The following is a 22,331-nucleotide window of genomic DNA, read 5'->3' on the forward strand; positions in this document are numbered from 1 at the left end:
AGTATATACAAGAGAGAAGAAGGACAAAAGCCCTTAAGAGAAAAAAATTCCCACCATAAAAGAGAAGGAGGCAAAGTAGTCCCCCCCATTTAAATGTACTGTGTCGATTAGTGAGAAATGCTCCAATGTAGAAGTTGATCCATGACCACTCTGTAATGTTCCTCCCCTTTGGAAGAAACAATGGTAGAGGTATAGATGAGATGCTTCCCCTATGTATAGAAAGAATCTTGATGATGGAAGGTGTCTCTGAAACCTGCTCAACTATCCTTGTGTTGATATTGATGGTGGCTCCTTCCAATACTATACAGATCAAGCAAGGATAGATCTAGAACTTGTCTCAAACAACTATATCCTCAAATGGTAAAGAGACTTCTTGCAACTATTGTACGTAAGGATGCACGATCACATCAATCTATAAAGATTGATCATATACAGAATTGACATGAGGGTTAGAGTGAGCCCTCACAACTACTATAGAAGAATAAAATTCATCAAAGAGAAGTGGGATATCATTGAAAAAGTCTCCCAAATCTACTATGTGTGACTCCACGAACAAACCTGAAATGTCTACCAAGAATTCATCACCTAAGGCTAGAATTGGAAGAAAAAGTGTACCCTGTTGTGTTGAAGTCCATGAATCTATTGCTATGACAACTGGTGAATTATTTGCCTCAAAAAAGAGAATATGAATATCATCGATGATGTCTCCCACATCTTCAATGTGAGACTCCAAAAAAAACCTTGCAATGGCTGGAAGGAAGTTATCACATGAAGCTAAGTAGGAAGACATGGTAAATCCTATTGTACTGAATCCAAAGCATCTATGGCTAGAACTGGATTAGTAGGAGCAATAGGAGCATTTTGAGGTGTGATCCCATTCGGAGTTGATGGTACCATAATTGGAGTGACTGGAGATAGAATGCTGTCAGGAAATGGAGGGACTCATGGATCTTTATATTCTTCCCAAAGAGTCATCCAAACATCATGAGGAAAACTTACCATAAGAAGAGGAGCAAAGGATTCCTTACTCATACTATTATACATAAAGTGAAGAAGAAGATGAAGATATTTGAATGAAGGTGGTATCTTCAAATATAGGGAAGGAAACACTTCCTTATGTTCTCTTAGATGAGCAATGATTAAGGCATTCTATTTTTTATAGTTCCTCAATGTCAATTTTGTTCTTATACCAAATTAACATATGTGACAAGACTCCATGAGATAAATATATGTATACACCCCCCAAAATGCAAAATTAATCAATCAACTCCCCCTAATGTATGATTTGACACTTAATGTGTTCACTACATGCTAGTTTAGGACCTATTTCTAAAAGTAGTATTTATATCCATAGAAGCCTATATTTGGTTTCAAATTTGGAAAGTAGGAAAAAAATATGCACTTTCCAAAAAAAAATAGAACTTGATTATGTGTCTAGATGAGCCCATACCAAGCATTTGAAGTGGCAAAATTTAGGATTTGCGAGTTGCAAAAAAATTCAGGAACATAGATCTCAAACCACCTACACCAATGTGTAGATCATGAAATTCTACCCCTAAACAAAAAACATTGCTAGAAAAAATGAGTCTGTATGAGGAAGATATTGTTGTTTGAAAATTGTTACCGTAATTATTTTTCCTAAATCGCCATCGTCGCACCTCAAAAAATGAGAGGACTCTAGATTTCACCTTAGCTGTTAGAATTTGATGAAATAAAATCTGATTTGGGGGTTTTTTGACCTTCTAAATGTGATGCAAATATCTAATTTGCACCAGCAAGATTCAATCTTCACCTACAAATAATCTCTCCTATGGCCCGATGGCCAAAATTTTTTTGGAAAATAATGTAGATCCAAAAAAATGAGAAGATGCAGATGAAACAAATGTAGATCTAAAAATTAAATGTATAGATCTGAAATGATCATACCAATTTTACAAATTGGGCCTTTGAGTTTCCTGTTTGTAAAACAAAAAAATTGCCTCAATTTTGACTATTGCCCAACATAGGTAGATTTATAGTCAATTGACCGAATTGACATTGTAGATGCAATGGTGAGGTCTGCTTTAGATCTAGATATTCCCAATGTCCATGGATTCTCTATAGCGTTAATGAACAAAAAAATTCTATACATTTCTTTAACACTCCTAGTCCTATTTAGTGGAGGATTGCTAATATCCTTAGGTTTAGGATTGGTTTTCTCCCTTTGACTTGTCTTTTTTTCCTATTGTTGTTTCTAAGTAGCCATGACTCTTCTGGTAGAATTTGATTAACAAGATTTGGGAGAATATAAATAATTGTACCCATAGATTGATCTCTACTATGGCTCATATTACCCTTCTTCAATCTATTATTTAGGGTCCTCCTATTCATAGAAGCATGGTCCAAGTTGCTTTTGATTTCTTTCTCAAGGAATTTGATGCTTCTCCATGAGAATTATTTTGGAGTGGTAATTTACATAACTCTAAATTGAGCGTGATTAGTTGGGAGACTATTTGTTGTCCTAAGAAGGAGGGTGGTCTTAGCCTCTGATCTACTATCTTGAGTAGCAAAACATTGGCTGCTAAGCCTTACTGGCAATGGCTCTCTGGACAAAATCATCTATGGGCTTGTATAATTACTCATAAGTATTTAGAGGCATTGATACTTGGTCTATTTCCATGCTTGCTATTGAAGGTCATGGCTCTATGGTGTGGAATACTCATAAGATTGGTGTTCAATTGGTTAAGACGGGCCTTTTCTAGATTTGTAAGGGAGGCTCAGAGGCTTTGTTTTTGTCTAATGTTTGGGATGGAAATGCTTCCTCTTGGTCCCCCACTCATAATTAGAGAAGTAATGGCTTGATTGAATGCTTCTAGAGAAAGTTGGTGAGTTGGAAAGAAAATATATTGAGTAACACAAGGAAACTCTAGCTTCTTTGAGCATCTTTGGAGGGAATTTTCATGTATTTCCTCTCTATCTTTAAACTTCTTGGCAAATTTAGAGAGCTTCTTGAAAAAAATCTACGTAATTTATTATAGTCAGGTACTAAAGAGAAGTCTAGGATGAGCTTGGTGAGATGGGATAAAGTTTTTCGATGTAAGGTCCTTAAAGGCAAGGTAAACTTTAAGAAACCCACCTCTAGAAAAAGATATAAATTATTGATGAATCTTTCATTATTTTGAAAAAATAAATTATTTTTATCAGCAAATCTCTCAAATTTTTTATTTTAAATATTATATACATTGTTGATTATTTTGGAATCATAACTTTTGAGTAGAAAGTATTGGCGAATCTCAATAATAATAAGAAGTTCACTAATCATCATGGAATATTACAAATCAAAATTCAACATGTTTAATCTCATGGAAATTATGAGGATAATTACATTATATTTTAAATAAATAGTGAAAACTAAATATTGGTAATATATCCCTAAAGTAACTAATAATTATGACAATTATTGGTGAATTAATTTTAATTTTTTTGATAATATATAATATCGAGGTGAATCAAATCTAATCATGTATTGAATATTGTTGCAAATCTTTGAGTGTAAATTTTTTAATAAAACAAATTATTGAAGGATTTTAAATATTTTAGAACTAAATTTAAAAGAAATGTGGCAATTTAGGTTGCATTAAACCTTAAATTATTAGCCAAATTACTAGCAAAAAATTTCTAAAATTTGCAAAATTATTAATATTCACCACTAAAAAATACCTCACTTGGATGTTGAGAGATAGGAAGGATTGGACATATGAATAAGGCCCTCCTAGCAAAGATTGGTTGGAGATCGTTGAACTCTCTAGGTAGTTGGTGCAAAATTGTGATGGCCAAGTACCTTGGAGGGGAACCATTCCACCACTTCATAACGACTCATGCTCTCCACTAGGGTTCTAAAATTTGGAACAATGTGGTGAACACCCAGAAAATTCTGAAGATGGGTTGTCACTGGATTGTGGGGGATAGAAAAATTATTTATTTGTTGGAAGACCAATGTATCCAAGAGGACCCCCTCAAGGATACTTGCACTTGACATGATGGTTCTCTGACTCAAAATTATATCACCCTGGATTGACAATGGATTAAAATTTAGAATCAAGAGCTTAATGGGATAGGACTTGCCCTAGAACTACAAAACCTCCTTCAATGTTATCAAATCCCTTTTATGCCAATGGATGAGTCCTATGTTTGGAGACCTACCCCCTAGGAAGATTTCATGATGAAGTCATCTAATCTTTGTTGTTTTAGGTGGTTGGTGGCCTAGGAAGATTGGACAAAGGTTTGGAACCCTTGGATCCTATCAAAGATAAATTATTTTAGATGGATGGCCTTGAATGGTTCTATCCTCACAATTGATGACCTTCAAAGAAGAGGGTCTCAACTAGCTAACTATTGTGTCTTATGTTATCAAGAGGCAAAATCTTTCCCACACCTTCTCATCCACTACCATTTTCCTTTAGAACTATGTAGGAGGGCACTTACCTTATGGGGGGTCTAGTGGTGCATTGATGAAAGCTTGCAACAATTTGTTCATTACGATAGACTATTGTTTTACCCATATCTTAAAACTTTATGGACAATAATCCCACCATATGTATCATGGAAAATTTGGAAGAAGTGGAATAATAGAATCTTCAATGACAAAGCCACTACTAGTTCAGCTATGATCAAATAGGTTATCATACATCTAAAATAATGTCATGGGATCTAGAACTAGATGTCGACCCCTAATTCCCCTATGAAGACTTGATAGGAAGTGGGCATTCACTTGGGACTTAGGCCCAATAGTGGCATAGTTTAACAACTCCAAAGCTATGGATAGGCAAGGAATGGTGTGGCACCCCCTCCCTAAGACATGTATAAAACTTAATTTTGATGGCTCGACCATGGTGGGGACCACTACTATTCAGCGTGTCTTTCACAATTATATAAGGGAACTGGTAGTTGCCTATACTAGTACTTTTGAAGGGAGCTCTAACAATGAACCTGACACCCTATCTATTTTGTGGGGAATGAGAATTGAGATGACAAAAGGAAGTAATAGGTTAGCTATTGAGGGCAATTCGATGTTAATTATTAAAAAATTTAAAGGCGAGGGTCAAAGTAGCTAGATGATCAAAGCAATAATTCATGAAATCCACAAGTTGATGGAGGGGTGGCAAGAGATCCACCTAGAACACATTTACCGCTAAGGTAATGGCATGGTAGACGAGTTGGAAAAAAATTGACCATAATTTCACATGGCTAATAGAATCAGAGGATGTCAACAAAATTCCATCTTTGACTCAATTAATGATGGAGCATGACCATACTTCTTGCAATGCCACATGAATCATCAAAATAGGTGGCACAACTCTAAGAATCTTAATGGGTAGGAAGGAAAGAGGATTTCCCTTCATAAAGAGATAGTTTGGTAAGATTGCATGAGGATTCTCTTTTATGATCCTCTTTCCCTGAGCTTTAATTATTTCTGTAAAAGGATGAATTGAGTGGATTTGTCAAGATTTGAAACAATGAAAAAAAAAGATGATAAAGAATCTTTAATCGAAGTCCACTCCAGCTACAACTGGGGAAGGATGATTATAGAAGGAAAGGGACTTGGAACACGTGCTGCTGAGGGAATTTTTTCAATTTTTTTGGAAACCTTACAGTATTATGATGGGTTTTTAGTGCCTTAACATTTTCATCTTTGGAGCAATTTATTTAACCTACGGTGACTGTCAAACTGTAACAAGGCAATGTAACAACAATTTGAGGAGTTGGTGGTTAAGCTGGCTAAAGGTAAGGGCATTAGTGATAGCATTAAACTAGTGGGGGTTGAGCTTTGATTCCACAAGAGTTAATTTGCAATGGTTTATCTTCGTAAATGAGGTTTATTATCATTTATGGAAGGGATGGAAAAACATGATGAGCACATCACAATGTTGTTATTCAACTCATGGAATGCACCAAAAAAATTGAACATTAATGGTATGGAATTTGAAGTCATGAAAGAAATTATCACTAAGGTTGGAGGGTTTTCCTTGGGGGCAAGAATTGGCAGAAGAAGTCTAGAGTGAATGATGAATCTAGTTTCTAAAAATTCTTCAAGATCAATGAGGAACGGATATGAATGAGTTTTGGGTTTTCAAGAGAGGATCTTCCTAAGGTGTGGAATGTTATTTTCTATACCCTGATGAGGTGTATTACCCTCAAGGATCGGTTCGAGGCACTTTATTACTCCAATTTCCCCATTCTCAACCATTTTAGGAATTGGATTAGATTTCCTTTATGTATCTTATTTTTAATTCAATGGAAGATAATGACTATAAGACTAGGAAAAAGAAAGAGGAGGCTAAACCCTTTTACCTCATTCACCAGGGTTTCATGAATAAACTATATAACTATCACCTTGCCTTAAGCTAACCACTTCAGGTCAACCCATTGGCTACTGTCACTCTCCAAATATTTATGGACCCTAGGCCTAGCTCAAACCATAAAAATATCAAGAAAACCCCTACTTGTGAGGTTAAAGTAATCTTCATTGATTGAGATACAAAAATGAGGAAGAGCACGAAGAATGCTTGGAGAACTAGCAAACATCTCCAATTGGAGAAATTGAAGCCCCCCCAAATAGGAGTTCAGTTTTGAGTCTACTAAGATTGAGATAAAACCCACCAAGAGGAACAAACCTCACCAGGACATTGGAAAGAAGCCTATCTCCAGCCCTCCTAGTCTCTCACACATCTTGGATACCCTTGAAGCCTCCCCATACTAGGATAGAAGTGGAGGGAGGACGTCACTTCCCCATGAAAGGCACTCCCAAAGGTGGGAAAAAAGAGGGAAGCATAGCCATGACCAAAGCAAAAGAAAGGCTCGACCAGATAGGTTCGAGCAGTTGATGAAGGAGATGGTGGACAATCACATTGGTATCTACCAAAAAATTTACATAATAGGAGAATTCTCTACAAAACTTATGCATTCTACTACCACCACTCTTTATTTCATGTAGGTGAATAAGGACATAAACAACTTGGGCAAGGAGAGAAAAACCACCATTTCCATTTAAAGCTTCCAAGCAAATGACTAGCTAAGGATGCTCCTGGACAAACCTTTCAAATAGGGAGGTAGATGCGAACAGGGATAAGCCTAAGGATAAGAAGAATGAGAAACCGAAAAAGAATGAGGGAAGTTATCCCTGATTATTTTTATTTTTCTTTGTTTTTTATGCTGTAGATCAATCTAAACTTGGTGCCCTACGAAGTTTTATTATTTGTGTATATGTCTAAGTGTTGGACTGATAGCAACAATTTGTTCCCTTGTTGCAATAATGCTTTTCTATTTTCTCTACTGATTTGCAATAGGACTGATGGTAAGGAAGGTTCTAGTCATGAACTTATATTTTTTTTGAAGTATAAAATTGGTATCGATTAGATCATTTAGAGGTAACCTCTGGCTAATCCTTTATTCTTTTTGTAAATTGGAGTCATCCCCTGTCCTTTTGGCTGCTATCTCATACTTCAAAAATAATTCCTATTTATACTAGTAAATATCTTCTTACCATAATATTTATCCTCTTTACCAAAATAAATTTTGACAACATCATCCACATTAAATTGGTATAGATCATTTGTATCATATGCAACATTACTAATTGATTTCATTGTCATCAATTTTTCTTTTGCTTTTTCTTTCTCTAACATTTTTACCTTCTCTTCCGAATATCTATTTGGATTCTTAACTTCTTCTAAGTCGTCCTAATTATAATTTTGACAAAATTTCTCATAAACACTCTTTCTCAATCCCCTTATAGTTTCTAACAACTTTGAATTTTATTTTTTCAAAACTCATCAATTTATCGGGCAAACAATCCTTCTTAGAAATCAAACTTCCATTTTCTTTCTTTACTTTTTTCCCTATATTCCCCATTGAAATAAATTAAACCCTTGCACAAATGAATTACCTCTATTGTGGACAATATTCTTGACCTGCAGAAAAAATCTCCTTCAATCACAATTAATTTTCTTCCTTGGACACCAATCTTCAATCTTCATTTTTCTCAATGGTACTCATGATCTTTTCTCTTCCTTTTTGAAGTCTTCCACAAATCCTTTTCAACTCATTTATTTTCTCTTCGGAAATATTATTCCAATCAACAACTAATATTTTCATGTGCTCTTCTTTTCAAAAGAAAATTCAGCCCAAATAATTTCATAAACACTCTTTACATCCCATGGTCTTCAGTTGCTGTAGTACCATTATTGGTAATTAGCTCTATTAAATTTTAGAATTTGCAAAGTATTGTTTGTCATATTGAAACCTTCACAATCTTGAAGCTCTGATACCGAATGTAGAATTTACACATGAACAAAATTATGAAATAAATAAGTTTATTGCAGCTCTCTATTGAAAAAAGATTAGAAAGGATTGAAAATAAAGAATTCATCGCCAAAGGAAAAAATTAGCAAAAAACTAGATTCACATGTATCTATAGATTTTTTATTTGCAAGAGAATAAAACTAAAAAAAAATAGAACTATATCCTAAATCTATGCATGTAGCACATTCTTATTCCCATAAAAAGTAAAGAAATATCTAAAAACTTCATAAGAAAGTTAACCAAACAAGAGAAGATTAAATAATTAAATAAGCTTATCCTAATAAGAAATACATAATATATATCTCACTAAAGTATTCCATAATAGAGTTTTTTCCTTGACTGAGAATTTATGTATGAATCCATGTATAGTTGATTATGAATCACAAATTTATCTCATACATCTTTCCTAAAATTTGACAATTAAATTATTGTTAAAAATAAACTGTTCTTTTCAAATTAGTAAAAGAAAACCAGAAATATAAAGGATAACTATAATTTATTTGGAAGTTGCAATAATGTGCACTATCATAAAATACCTTATTTTCTAATCACTATTAAAATTTGAATTCGAGAGCTTGAGCAAAGCGTAAAAAACTACGACAACTCTGATACACCTTGTGAAAGGTGGATGGACAAAATAAACTAAAATGGAAAAATACTCAAAGTGTTGCGGCACTAAAATATTTCATTAACCATTTTGTCTAGATGAATTACATTTTGTTCATATCAATAACATGACAAGATGCCTCTATTTATTGAGGTCTTAGATCATTTTTAGAAACATCTAAATTAATTGATATAGAATAAATAGACTTTTCTAGAATTATCTATGACTTTCTAAACTTTACGTAACCCTATTTATCCATCCAGGAATTTCTAGAATCCTCTTTTATGCTTTTACATTTCATTTGAGGGGAAATTACACATTCCAACACTCGCCCTAATTTCAACCTCAAATTTTGTTACATACAAATCCAAATCCTTTCTTCTACCTAATGCCAAAGCTAATTTCCAATAACTTTCATATCTATTAATGCATGAATAGTGTGTTCCAAGGTTACGACCTTTAATTTATGCAAACATTTTGTTATAAATTGGCTGCCAATGATTGCCACTTTTCATAGGATCCATGAATAATCTTGCCTCATCTATCACAAATGCTAGTGATGGGATTCACTAATAGCCTTGGTCAAATTAATGTCTTCTTTCAGTTACCCCTTGATAGCTTCATCTATCACAACTGGTGACAAGGTTCTCCAAATAACCCTGCTCTACAAAATAAAAATCTCTTTGCTATCAAAAATGGTGAAAAACATATTTCTTTTTTCTTCAACTATCGCTTGATTAGCTTCTTCTGTCAAAAAATAATGGCATGATACTCCCAAATAACTTGACTCTAATTCATCTATCACAATTGGTGACATAATTTTCTTAACCTTGCTCTAATACCACTTCTAGAAACCCAGGACAAGTCTAATACACCATGTGGAAGGTGGATGGACAAAATAAACTATAATGGAAAAATACTTAAAGTGTTGTAGCACTAATATATTTCATTAACCATTTTGTCCATATCAATTACATTTTGTCCATATCAATAACTGTGACACTAATATATTTGATTAACCATTTTGTCCATATCAATTACATTTTTTTCATATCAATAACATTACAAGGCGTCTCTATTTATAGAGGTCATAGATCATTTTTGGAACATCTCTAAGACTAAGACAACCAACATAGAACAAATAGAATTTTCTATAATTATCTAAGACTTCCAGAACTTTACCTAACCCTATTCATCCATCCAAGAATTTCTAGAATCCTCTTTTATGCTTTTAAATTTCATTTAAGGGGAAATTACACATTCCAACACAAAGACCCCATAGACAACCCCAATAGAAAGTTGCACGAGGAAAAAGGATAAAAAGTGTCACATAGTGGATAGTATTTGTTGATTAGAGTTATAATATTTAATATTGAAAATTTTATTATTAAAATTTTTACTATAAAAATATAGTGTAAAAATAGAATTGATTATATAAGTATAGAGAAACGGTCTTGTAAAATATAATATAAATATATAATAGTATTTGTTTGATATCTAAATTTATGCACAAATAAGTATTAATATTATAAATTTCTATAGATTTTAAAAGAAGTTATTTTATAATAATAAATCAAATATATATTTTTTAAATTGAAATAGTGTAGAAAATAAAATAACCTTAATATTTTTTCATAACATTATGAAGATTTGAATGAGGTAGTTGATGGGAACAAATTGGCTTAGAATGGTTAGCTTTCTATAAAATATGAACATAACATGTCAAATTGATTAAGCAATTAACATGAAGAAAAATCATTATTTTCATTTGGATATTTAATATTTTACACATTATTTTAGAAATTAATATTAGAACTCTGCAATTAAGATATGTATTTGAGACATTGGACGGTACGATGATTGGAGTGATTAGGGCACAACGGCTAGGTTTTTAAATATTTTTTGGTAGAAATTTGAGATTACATCGATCTTGATTCAACATTTTTTTACTGGGCTCTTATGGCCATGAGCAAGGTCTCCAGGAGTCTCACTCTTGCTGGAGCCTCCAGTTGTGATGGATCTTCTCTTGGAGCAAGGTCACAGGAGAAGGAGCCATTTTATGTTAGCGAGTGTTAGAAGTTAAATAAAGTTAATGGTTGCTTTCCACATAGTCAGGATCGGCTTGTGCTAGTTATTTCTCGAGAAGTAGTAATGGAAGATGTGGACTATTTGGCCACACATGCATTGATATGAAAGTTTCTTGGTATCCAGATTTCCCTGTCGACTTTGGAAGCCTGGATTTGTCATTCATGGTAGGTGGATGGTGATGTGGATATTATGGTAGTTGGTAATAGCTACTTTTTGGTGAATTTATCTTACATATCAGATCAAAACTAGCTCTTTGAGGGAGCCACATATTTTTATGACAAGATAGGTCTTTTTGTCAAACGCTAGCATATAGGGTTCAATTGTATAAAGGATCTTCCTTTGAGGGTTCTTTTTTGGGTATACCTGTTGTGGCTTCCTTAGGAGTTTTGACATGAGGATATCATGCAATAGATTGTTGCTATTCATGGAAAGTCAACTACTATAGCACATCAATCACTGGACAAAAAGGTTATTTATTATGCCCATATTTGTGTTGAAATTGATTTAAATAATCCTTTGCCAGATTCTTTAGAAATTTTCCTAGGCTATTCTTCTTGGATCGGACAACTAGACTATGACTCTATTCCCTTTTGTTGCCACATTTGTCATGCATATGGTCATTGATAGTGTCATTGATGGTACAACTAATGGGTTCTCTAGCCCAAGGATAGCCAATGATGGTATGGGGAATGGTCAAACTATTAGTACTGGAAAAGGAAATGTTCAAACTAATATTATAGGTAAAAGGAAAACTCAAATGAACACTTCAAGTCAGGGGCAAGGGCCATCCAGTTCTACCGGTCCTAATAAGGATGGTTTTATCCTAGCTTAAACCCATGCTAAGGGGCAGGGTCAGAAGTGAACTCATCTAGATCAACAAGTAGACTTAGGGTTCAATCATTTTGAGGTTCTTGAAAACATGGTCATAGAAGAAGGTATTCCTATAGAGGTTCAGTGTGTAGTTACTGGCTAGAGGGGATGAGTTCTATTCTTAGTGGCAAGCAGGAGGTTGTTGCTTAGCAGATGCTAGAGACTTCTATTGGCCCTGAGTCTAGTGCCCTTGTGGTTTCTCCTACTCCTCAAGAAAAGGATTTTCTTCTAGTGGATTTGGTTAAAGATGTGTTGTCCTCTGGTAAAGGAAAGTGATCTTCTATTTTTTTGGGCCTGATACAAAGACCATTTAAGAAAGTCTATTTTTCTACTCCCTCAAGAGTTGGGCAAAAGAAAGATCAGGAAAAAATTAAATTTATAGGAGATTTACTTATAGACTCTAGGGTTTTTAGGACCTTGGATGAGCATTTTCCCCACTCTACTCAATGATTATTCTCTCATGGCATGTGAGGGGGTTGAATAGCATCCATAGAAAAAAAGTTATTCATGAGCTGGTGGTTGATCATTCTCCAAATATCCTTTGTATCTAAGAGATCAAGCTTTCAGTGGACTCCATGTTTAGATGTGCTCCTAAAATTTGGTTTCTAGGCCAATGTCAGTGTGTTGGTTCTTTGGGGAGCTCTAGTGGTCTTGCCATTTGTTGGGATCCTAGGAATGTTATGCCACTTTACTAGATCTCTTGCCTCTCAGCTCTCTCACTAGTTGCATCCTCTCTAGAAACTAGAGAGACGATTCTTGTAATTAATGTGTATGCTCCTATTGATCTCCCTAGCAAACTCAAGCTCTAGGAATGTATTAGGCATGTCAGAAGCTTTCATCCTTTCTTGCCTTGGATTGTGGCTAGAGATTTCAACTCTATTCTCAATTTGGAGGAGAAGAGGGGTGGAGTGGCTCGCTTGGGTCCTTCTTTTGAGATTCTTCGAGTAAATTTTTTTCTTTTACATCTCTCTAATGCCAAACCTCTCAATAGGCTCTTTACTTGGAACAATTGCAAGGTTGGAAATGATGCCATCTTAGAATGCCTGGACAAGTTCCTTGTTTCTTTCTTTTCAAATTGTGGCTCTCTTTCTCTCTCTTCTGAAATTCTTGATTAGAGAGGTTCTATCCACTAGCCTATTAAGCTGACTACTAGTTATGTCGCTCTCTCCAAGAAGCCTCCCTTTAAGTTCTAGTTGATGTGGCTTTGAGACTCTTCTCTTCATGACTTAATGGCTCACTAGTGGAGACAAGGAGGCCCTGCCTATGGCATTGCTATGTTCTCCTTCTCTATAAAACTTCAATATGTTAAAAGGAAGTTGAAGCATTGGAACAAGAATTGTTTTTGTAATCTCTACATTATGAAGAAGAGGGCTCAAGATTTTCTTGATGTTATTATTAGGAAGATTTAGGATGTGGGTTTTTCTAAAGCTCTTGGCACTATAGAATCTCGAGTTTCTACTAATTTAGCTAAGTGGGATCTTAGAGAAGAAATTTATTGGAAACAAAAGGCTTGAGTTGACTAGCTTCAGAACACCACAATTTTTCATAAATTTATCAGGCTCAATATAATAGGAGTTATATTTCTTCTCTTGTTACTTCTAATGGGATGCATTTGACCTCCTCTCAGGCTATATCTAGGGAAGCTATTTAGTTTTACTCTACTATCGTTTCAAATGATTTACCTCCAACAGAGATTAAGGAGAATACAATCTTGTCCTATATTCCCTCTATTGTCACCATGGATATGAATGACTCTCTTATGAGGCCAATTAGTATATCTAAGTTGGAGGGGGTGGTCTTCGGCATGAGGAAAGGAAAGGCTCCAGGGCTTGATGGCTTCCCTGTTGAATTTTTTTAGGAATTTTGGGATATTATCAATCATGACCTTTTGGATGTGGTTCAGGAGTCCTATTCCAAAAAAGAGATGCTCCGAGCCTTGAATGCTACTTCCTTACTCCTTATTCCAAAGAAGGAAGAGGCTAATTAGTTAGACTTCTTTAGGCCCATTGCTCTTTGTAATGTGGTCTATATAATCATTACTAAGCTCCTACTAGAGAGGCTTAAAGTTTTGCTTCGCACGGTTATCTTTGAGGAACAAGGGGGTTTTGTGGTGGGAAAACCAATTTGAGATGGGGTGGTTATTGCTTCTAAAACTATTCACACTATGTGTACTTCCAAGGAATGTGCCATGTTCACTAAGCTTGATATGGCTAAGGCTTATGAAAAAGTCAATTGGGATTTCTTGTAGAAAGTTCTTATGGTTTTTGGCTTTAGTCAAGAATGGGTTAGATGGGTTCTTAGTTGTGTTACTACTCCTTCCTTCTCGGTCCTTCTTAATGGTGAACTATTAGAAATTTTTGGGGCATCTATAGGTCTTTGCTAGGGAGATCCCCTCTATCCTTATTTGTTTATGATTATGGCTAAGGAACTTGGTAGACTTATCAAGTTTCATGTTTCCTAAAATCTAACTCAAGGATGGAAATGGGGCAATGGTTTTCCCGCTCTTTCCCACCTTTAGTTTGTTGATGATATGACCCTTTTTGGGAAATCTCAGATTCAGGAAGGTAAAGCTTTTTGGCTCACCTTGGATACTTATTTGGGTTCCTTTGGGAAAAAAATTAGTGAGCACAAGTCCTCTATTTTTCTCTTCAACACTCTTGAGCCTATCCAGTGGAGGATTGCTAATATCTCGTGATTTCAGATTATGTCTCTCCCCATGACTTACTTGGGGGTCCCTATTGTGGTGGCTAGATAGCCTAGGCTTTTTTGGCAAATCTTACTCAACTAAATTTGACAAAAAGTCAATCATTGGACTCATAAGTGGCTTTCTATAGCTGGTAGGGTGACACTCCTTCAATCTATGGTTCAAGCCCTTCCCATATACAAAAGCATGGTTTACGCTACTTTGGTGTATTTTCTTAAAGAATTTGATGCTCTCTCTCAACAATTTCTTTGGAGTGGAAATTCGCAAAATACCAAATGGAGCCTCATCAATTGAGATACCATTTTCAAGCCAAAAAAGGAAGGAAGTCGTGGCCTTCGTTCTACTATCTTGTGTAGTCAAGCTCTTACTGCCAAGCTCTATTGGCACTGGTGTTCTAGTCAGTCTCAACTTTGGGCCCATATCCTGTCACATAAGTATTCACCTAGTGTTGAACCTTTAGATATTTCTAGTTTTTCTCTTGAGGGAAACAACTCTATGGTGTGGAACACCCTCAAGATTGGTGCTCACCTAGTGAAGAGAAGTTTATTTTGGATCTGTAACAAAGGCATTAAGGCTCTATTTTGGAGTGATTCTTGAAATGGGTATCCTCATCTCTTATCCTCTTATCCACACTTGAAATCTCTTTGTAATTTCTTCCATTTTTCTTGATGGAATAAAGTGGTTGATTATAAGGAGGCTAATAACCTAGGCCTTGTTGTGGGTTATAGATAGAAGAATTCTTCTGATTGGCCATTGGCTAGCTCTCTGGAGGATCAGTTGGAGCTATCTCAGATATTGGCTTGTAGGGAGTACAACTCTCTGTAGGAACTTGATGTTTTGGCTTGGGGAGTTGCTTCTTTTGGTAAGTATTCTGTTTCTTTAGGGTACATTGCACTGACGAAGCAACTTTTTGGTGCGGTGGAGGTCTCTTGGTGGAAGAAAGTTTGGAATAGTTTTTCATGGCCTAAGTGTAACTTTTTCCTCTAGATTCTAGTTTACAATGATTTTCTTACTAGGGATAATCTCTGCAGATGAGGCTTCTAGGGGCCTTCCATCTGTGTTTTATGTCGCAATAGTGAAGAGAATATTTCTCACCTTTTTTTCCAGTGCCCCTTTGCCAAACATATTTGGTAGTTCTAGTGGAGTGTGTGAGGATGCATGTGCTAGCTTGTTTCCTCTTTCTCTGAATGTTGGGATCATTTATGCCATTCCCCTTCCAAGACTTCTTTTCTTCAAGTTTATTGGACTATTGGCCCTTCCCTTATTTTATGGCATGTTTGGCTTGAGAGGAATAGGAGGATCTTTTATGATGTGCAGTTTGAGATTCGGCACCTATGGGGGGAAATTGTTAATTTTCTTCATGAAACACTTCTAGCTAAATGTGACATTGGTGGAGGTTTGGATCCTAGAGATGCTAGTATTTACTCATGCTTTTCCTTTCCTCTTTAGGGAAGCACTCCCTCGGTCCCCCACCACCACTTTGGGAATAGAGCTAGCCATCATTCTTAGCATGTTAATCATGAGGGGCCGTGGTCTTCTCCTAAAGAAAGAATTCTTAAAATCAACACTGATGGTCCTTCTCAGGGAAATCCTGGTCTGGCTGGTATTGGGGGAGTTGGGTGTGATAGTTCTGGTGATATTCAATTTTTTTTTTTTCTGTATATAAGGTTTACCATACTAATAACCTAATGGAAGCCCTGTCTATCTTGGTTGTAGTAGAACAATGTTGTCAACATAGCTAGAAAAGAATTATTTGTGAGACTAACTCGCAAGTGGTTGTGAATTTATTGAATAGTAGGAACTTTGTGCATGCAGATTGGCATTTGGCTCTGGTTATTCAACAGATCATTCAGTTATGCAATTCTCTAGATTCTGTGTCTTTGATGCATATCCCTCACGAGTGGAATGGGGTGGCTGATTGTTTGGCTAAATGGGCCTCTGAGCATGGGCCTGCTTGGAACATTATTGATCATAGGATGCTTCCCCTTGATTTATCTCAAATGTTGGTTCAACTTGTGGACCAGGGTAAAGCTCTATAGTTCTCTTTGTTACTTGTGTTGTTCTACTTTCTTTGGTATTCAATAATATTTTTACCCATCTTTTAGTTAAAAATATAAGAACTCTCAACAATTAAAAATACTTCATTCTAAATTATTAAAATGAATATGCTTAATAATTAGTTAAACCAAACTAATTACAATAGAATATACCTATCCACAAATACTAACAATTGCTACATAGCGGCTTGTATTTGTAGTGAGTTGTAATAGAATGAATATATACTATTAAAATAATTAAATTAATATAGAAATTAAGTTATAATAGTATTCATGATATATATATATAATGTAATTATTAAAAATTAATGAATTAGACAAAGTAATTTTAGTTTTTAAATCAAATTAAATATTAAATAGTTGAATAAAAAATGTAAACTAAGAATTCTTAGATACTTATTTATAAATAAAATGAATTAAATTTAAATTAGACATTAGACATTAAAATTTATAATCTAAATAATTAATCTAAGTAAAAGTAAGTGAAGTGATTTTTAACCTAAATTAGAACTCAAAACTTAGAGAAAGAGAGATAATTAAGTGACCATCTCAACACTAACACTTTTTCATTAGTGGAATGTTTAAAAAACTCCCACAACAACTGTGGGACATTTGACAACATTTTTTGGATATAAATATTTAGGAAATTAATTATTGTTAATATTTATAGTGTAGGACTTTTAATTCGTATTTAAGGTATTTATGGTTTTGGGAACACTTCCTTTATTAAATTAAAAAAATTAATGATTTTAAAATATATATTTTAAGAATTTTTTCAATTAAAATAGCGATTACTTTAACTATTTAAAAATTTATATTTTATTGAATATTTCTAATATAAAAATAATATAAGTATAGTTGATTTCTTAAATTTAATTAAATATATAAATATTCATGTAAAAGAAGTTTTATAACTAATGTTTTATTTATTCTTGTAAAACAACAATTTAGTTAGAATTTTAGCTCCAAAATGAAATTTCAAAGTTTTAACCATTTGATTTGAAAATCGTTAAATAATTGAGATTGATTGTTGGAATAAATATATGATTAATGTTGAAATAATTAGTCAAGTTTACATATATTTTAATATTCAGGAGCATTCTATAGGTAGTGTTTGCAAAAAATCCCCTGTAACACCCAAATATATTAGCCAATCAAATTACATTAAAATAATTTTAATGATTTAAAAAATTAAAGAATTTATATATATACTTTAGAAAAATGGAAAGTGACAATAAATTATAAAAATACTTGGATGTAATTGGTTGAAATCAAAAGTTTTAGAACTAATTAAGCACAATGGATTGCAATAAGTGCCTACATCAAATACAATAAGTGCTCACATAGTGGCTTGTACTTGCCATCATAGTTTTACATAAATTAGAATTTAAATAATATATTTAATAATTTATTACAATAGTATATCTTATTTTATTTTTATAGTAAGTTGAAAAAAATCTAAATATATGAAACATAGATAATAATTTCAATATATTGCATAATTATTAGTTCATATAAGATCGAATCAAATCAATAAATTAAATATGAGAAAACAAAATTCTAAAATATATAAATTGATAACAAAAAAAACTGTAATTGATAAAAATAATTCAATAATCATAAATACTATATTGCAAACTATATTATTATAAATAATATTCAAGTAATTTTGACAAATAATTTAGCATATTCAAGTAAATAATTTATTTATAAAAACTTAAATGAAATTTTTAAATTTTTATAAATGAATTTTTATTGTATATTATTAATAGTAAAATAATATTTTATTATACACATATTTTGATTACATTTTGACATGACTAGAACAAAATAATAAACAAAGTTGATGACATTAATATTTTTAACAATTTTGATAATATATGCTGAGTTAAGGATTAAGGAGGGGTGAAAATTTATTCAAGCTGAAAGAGAAACAAATAAAAACAAAGAAAGAGCATCAAATAGCCCTGTCAAGATCAACCTACTAATCAAGGTGATGGGACAAGTGCATCAAAAGTTGAGTCTTATCAACAATTTTCCAATTACACATATGGTCAGAAGCCCACTTCACCAAACAATCAGCAATACTATTCCATTCTTTGGGAATATGAGTGAAAGTAATAGACTTTTAAGAATTAGACAAATTATGAATATAGTTCGCAATCAAAGCTAACTTCCAACTAACAACTTCATAATGTTGTTGATTCAATAGACGTATCACCACTTGTGAATCAAATTCACAGATAACCCTTCTCCAACCAAGGTCACAAGCATTCTTGATAGTATACCAAATAGCTATGGACTCCATCAGGTTGTTAGTTTGAAGATCTTTATAAATAGAAAACATAAACTAGATATCCCCCTTACTATCTCTACCAACAACACCAATGCCAGCAAGGCCTAGATTTTCATTGGAAGACCCATCCGTGTTGATTTTAAGAATATCCTACAGGAGGCCACTCCACTTCCCCACCCAATTTATCTTTCACAAGGGATGTCTACACATCTCTCTTAGTAGATTTCCATGTGAGGGGGGTATACTTAGACAAGTTTTGAAAATATCCTGCCTTGGTTCTATGGCCTCAAAAGTGTCACATTTAGAAAAAATAGTTTCCTACAAAGAATGGAGAATTTTTTAGCATACATGAAAAACCTCTATAAACTCATCCTTAAAGATATTATGGTTTCTTTCCAACTAGATATGCCAAATAATAAAGGAGTATCCAAGAGTCCAGGAAACTTGAAGAAAGGAAGTCTTGATAGGAGCCTTACCCAACAAGCAAAGAATTTTGTTAGTGAGGAAACATGCGAACAAGATTGGTTCCACACATTCCACTAAGAGCTCCAAACATGTCTACTAAAAGAGCAGTGGAAAATGAGATGAGAGATATTTTTTTCACTATTCCTACATACAATGCACATGGAGGGTTCTTGGAAGCCACACTTGCATAAATTATCCCATGTAAGACATTGGCTATGGACCACCAACCACATAAAAAATACATTTGGGCCAAGAAAACTTGTACTAGACTTGCTTCCACCAAGGCATCTGACTGTCCCCCAACATCTACCAAAGAAGTTCAATATATCCTATAGTCCCAAGAAAGAACATCATTACCAACCAAAGTAGTACACTTACGAGACTACAAAATCTGAAACAACTCTTTCCTATCCTCCTCAGATCCTACTGGAGGACATTCAAAAGGGTGTTTCCAATGAAAGGAAGGAGCCAAACCTCTAACATACCCTATCTTATAAAAATTAACTATGTCCCAACCAGAAGTACTAAAATTTTGATAGAGGGCATGTAGCTGAGGATGAGTGGTAAGAATAGAAGGGTAGCCATCCGAAGAGTCAAGCCAAAATAAAGCTTGGGATGTGGAATGACAAATCCAAAATAGACCATCCTTAATCAACTGAGCTCTAAACATTAGCGTATTCCAAATCATGGATCCTCTCCCTTCTAGAGGAAAGTGGTGAACTTCAACCATATCAATATCTAGAAAATACATATAGGTGAGAATATGAGCCCAAAGTTGATGTTGGTTAGTACACCAATGCCAATAAAGTTTTGCAGCAAGAACTTGTCCATTTAAAATAGTTGATCGTAAGCTAAGACCACCCTCCTTCTAAGGTCTATACACTGTTTCCCATTTAATTAGACTCCATTTGGAAGTTGAAAGGTTCCCACTTCAAAGGAATTGATGGGACAAAGCATCAAATTCTTGAAGAAAATACATTGGATCAACCTAAATAAAACACTTGTAAATAGGAAGGGCTTGAATAACTAATTTTAATAGAGTTGGCAGAGTAGCAGTTGATAGCTATCAATGAGTCCAATGATTAACCTTTTGCCATAGTTTATCAAACAAAACATGCCAGAATGATCTGGGATGTCTACCAATAGTAAGAGGAATACCTAAATAAACAAAGGGAAGAGACCCAATATGAAACCTCATAATAGCAACAATATGCCTCTGAATAGCCTAGGGAGTATTGAAGAAAAAAAAAAGGATTTTTTTTCATTTACTTTCTATCCCGAAGCTGCAAGATACACATCCAAAGCATACCTAAAAGAAGTAGCTTTCTTAAGATGAGCTTGTCCCATAAATGAAGTATCATCCACAAACTAAAGATGTGAAATAGGAGGCAAGCCAACACCCCATTTCCACCCATGAATCATACCCTCGTGAACACAAAGCTTAAGAAAGTGGCCTAAACCCTTAGCTAGAATGATAAAGAGATAAGGTGAAATAGGATCCCCTTGATGTTGGCATTTTTTATTATAAAAAGAAATATTAATGATCGTGTCAAAATTACATTAATAATGTTAAAAAATTAATATAACTTAATAACCACAAAAAATCTAGCCAAAAAAAATCAATATGGAGGAAATTTTAGATAAAAGGGGTCCTATAACACCAAATGAAATGAACCAATTATCTTTGAGATAAATGGTTTAGATATAATATTTCAATAATAAATTAATATATAAATTTAAAAATATTTGATTAATTAAAAAATTATTTGTTCTCATTGGTTGATTGGTTTTAAACTAATTCAATAACTATGTGAAGTGAATGTAATAGTACTAGCCTATGACAAGTACAAGAATTACTTTATTATTTAATATTAAGAGTGTTGAAATTGATTTAAAAAAAAAATCTACGAATGTTAATTTAAAAAAAATTAAATTTAAAAGTTAAAAGTATGAAGTTATAATATTCTATTATTTAAATATTCACAATCCTTATATAAATTGAATTAAACTTTAATTTATTTTTTGTAAAGAGCTTCTTATAATGATAAAAGAAGAGTATGATAACTTTATATTTTAAAATTTAACAAATTGTCCACTAGCAATAAATCTTTTAGTTCATGTTTAAATTGAAGAATTAGAATTCATAACTTAGACTACCAATAAAAGGAAAGCTAAAATTTTAAATTTCTAACTAAGAATACCATATTAACAAGCATAATATGAGAAAAAAATCACTTAGTGGTAAATCAATTAAATTAGGGTAAGACGAAAATAGAAAATAGAAATATTAACTTTTCTTGACAAATAGAAGAACATATACAATCATAAAATTATTTTTTCTTCAACAATAGAAGAATTTATACAATCATTTTGTTCATTTAAAGAATTAGGTTCAATAGTTAATGGGTGCTCTAATAAGGAGGCCTCCCCTTGTTTGGTTGTTCGATGGTTGATACCCTCAATTAGCATTGGCATTTGCATTCCTCACATAAGACTTGGAGTCTTAGATTTGCCAGTGTCTACCATGCTATCACTAAGCCAAAGATCGCTCACTTCACCTCTCTAACATCTCCTTTACCAAGGCTTGGCTTTGGGTCCTTGGCTCCAACATTTGGGGATTCCTGACCCTAGATGTCCTTTTTGTGGCCAAACTGAAAGTTTTCTACATATTTTTTTGTTTTGCAAAAGAGCTCAAAATTATTGGCTCTAGATTTTTTATTTCTTTGGGCCTTTTCATCTAGAGACCTTCACTTGACATATGGTGGTTTTGGGTGATGCTCCCAGACTCCCTTTTAGATATGCCCAGATTTGGCATGCTTTCAGAATGGAGATATTATTCACAATATGGAAAGATTGCAATGTTGTTCTATTTTCTCATAGCTTTCTTGATATTTATGTCGCAAT

Source organism: Cupressus sempervirens, chromosome 10 (genome assembly GCF_028749045.1).
Source record: "Cupressus sempervirens isolate cs-2001-9-10 chromosome 10, ASM2874904v1, whole genome shotgun sequence".
Lineage (NCBI taxonomy): Eukaryota > Viridiplantae > Streptophyta > Pinopsida > Cupressales > Cupressaceae > Cupressus > Cupressus sempervirens.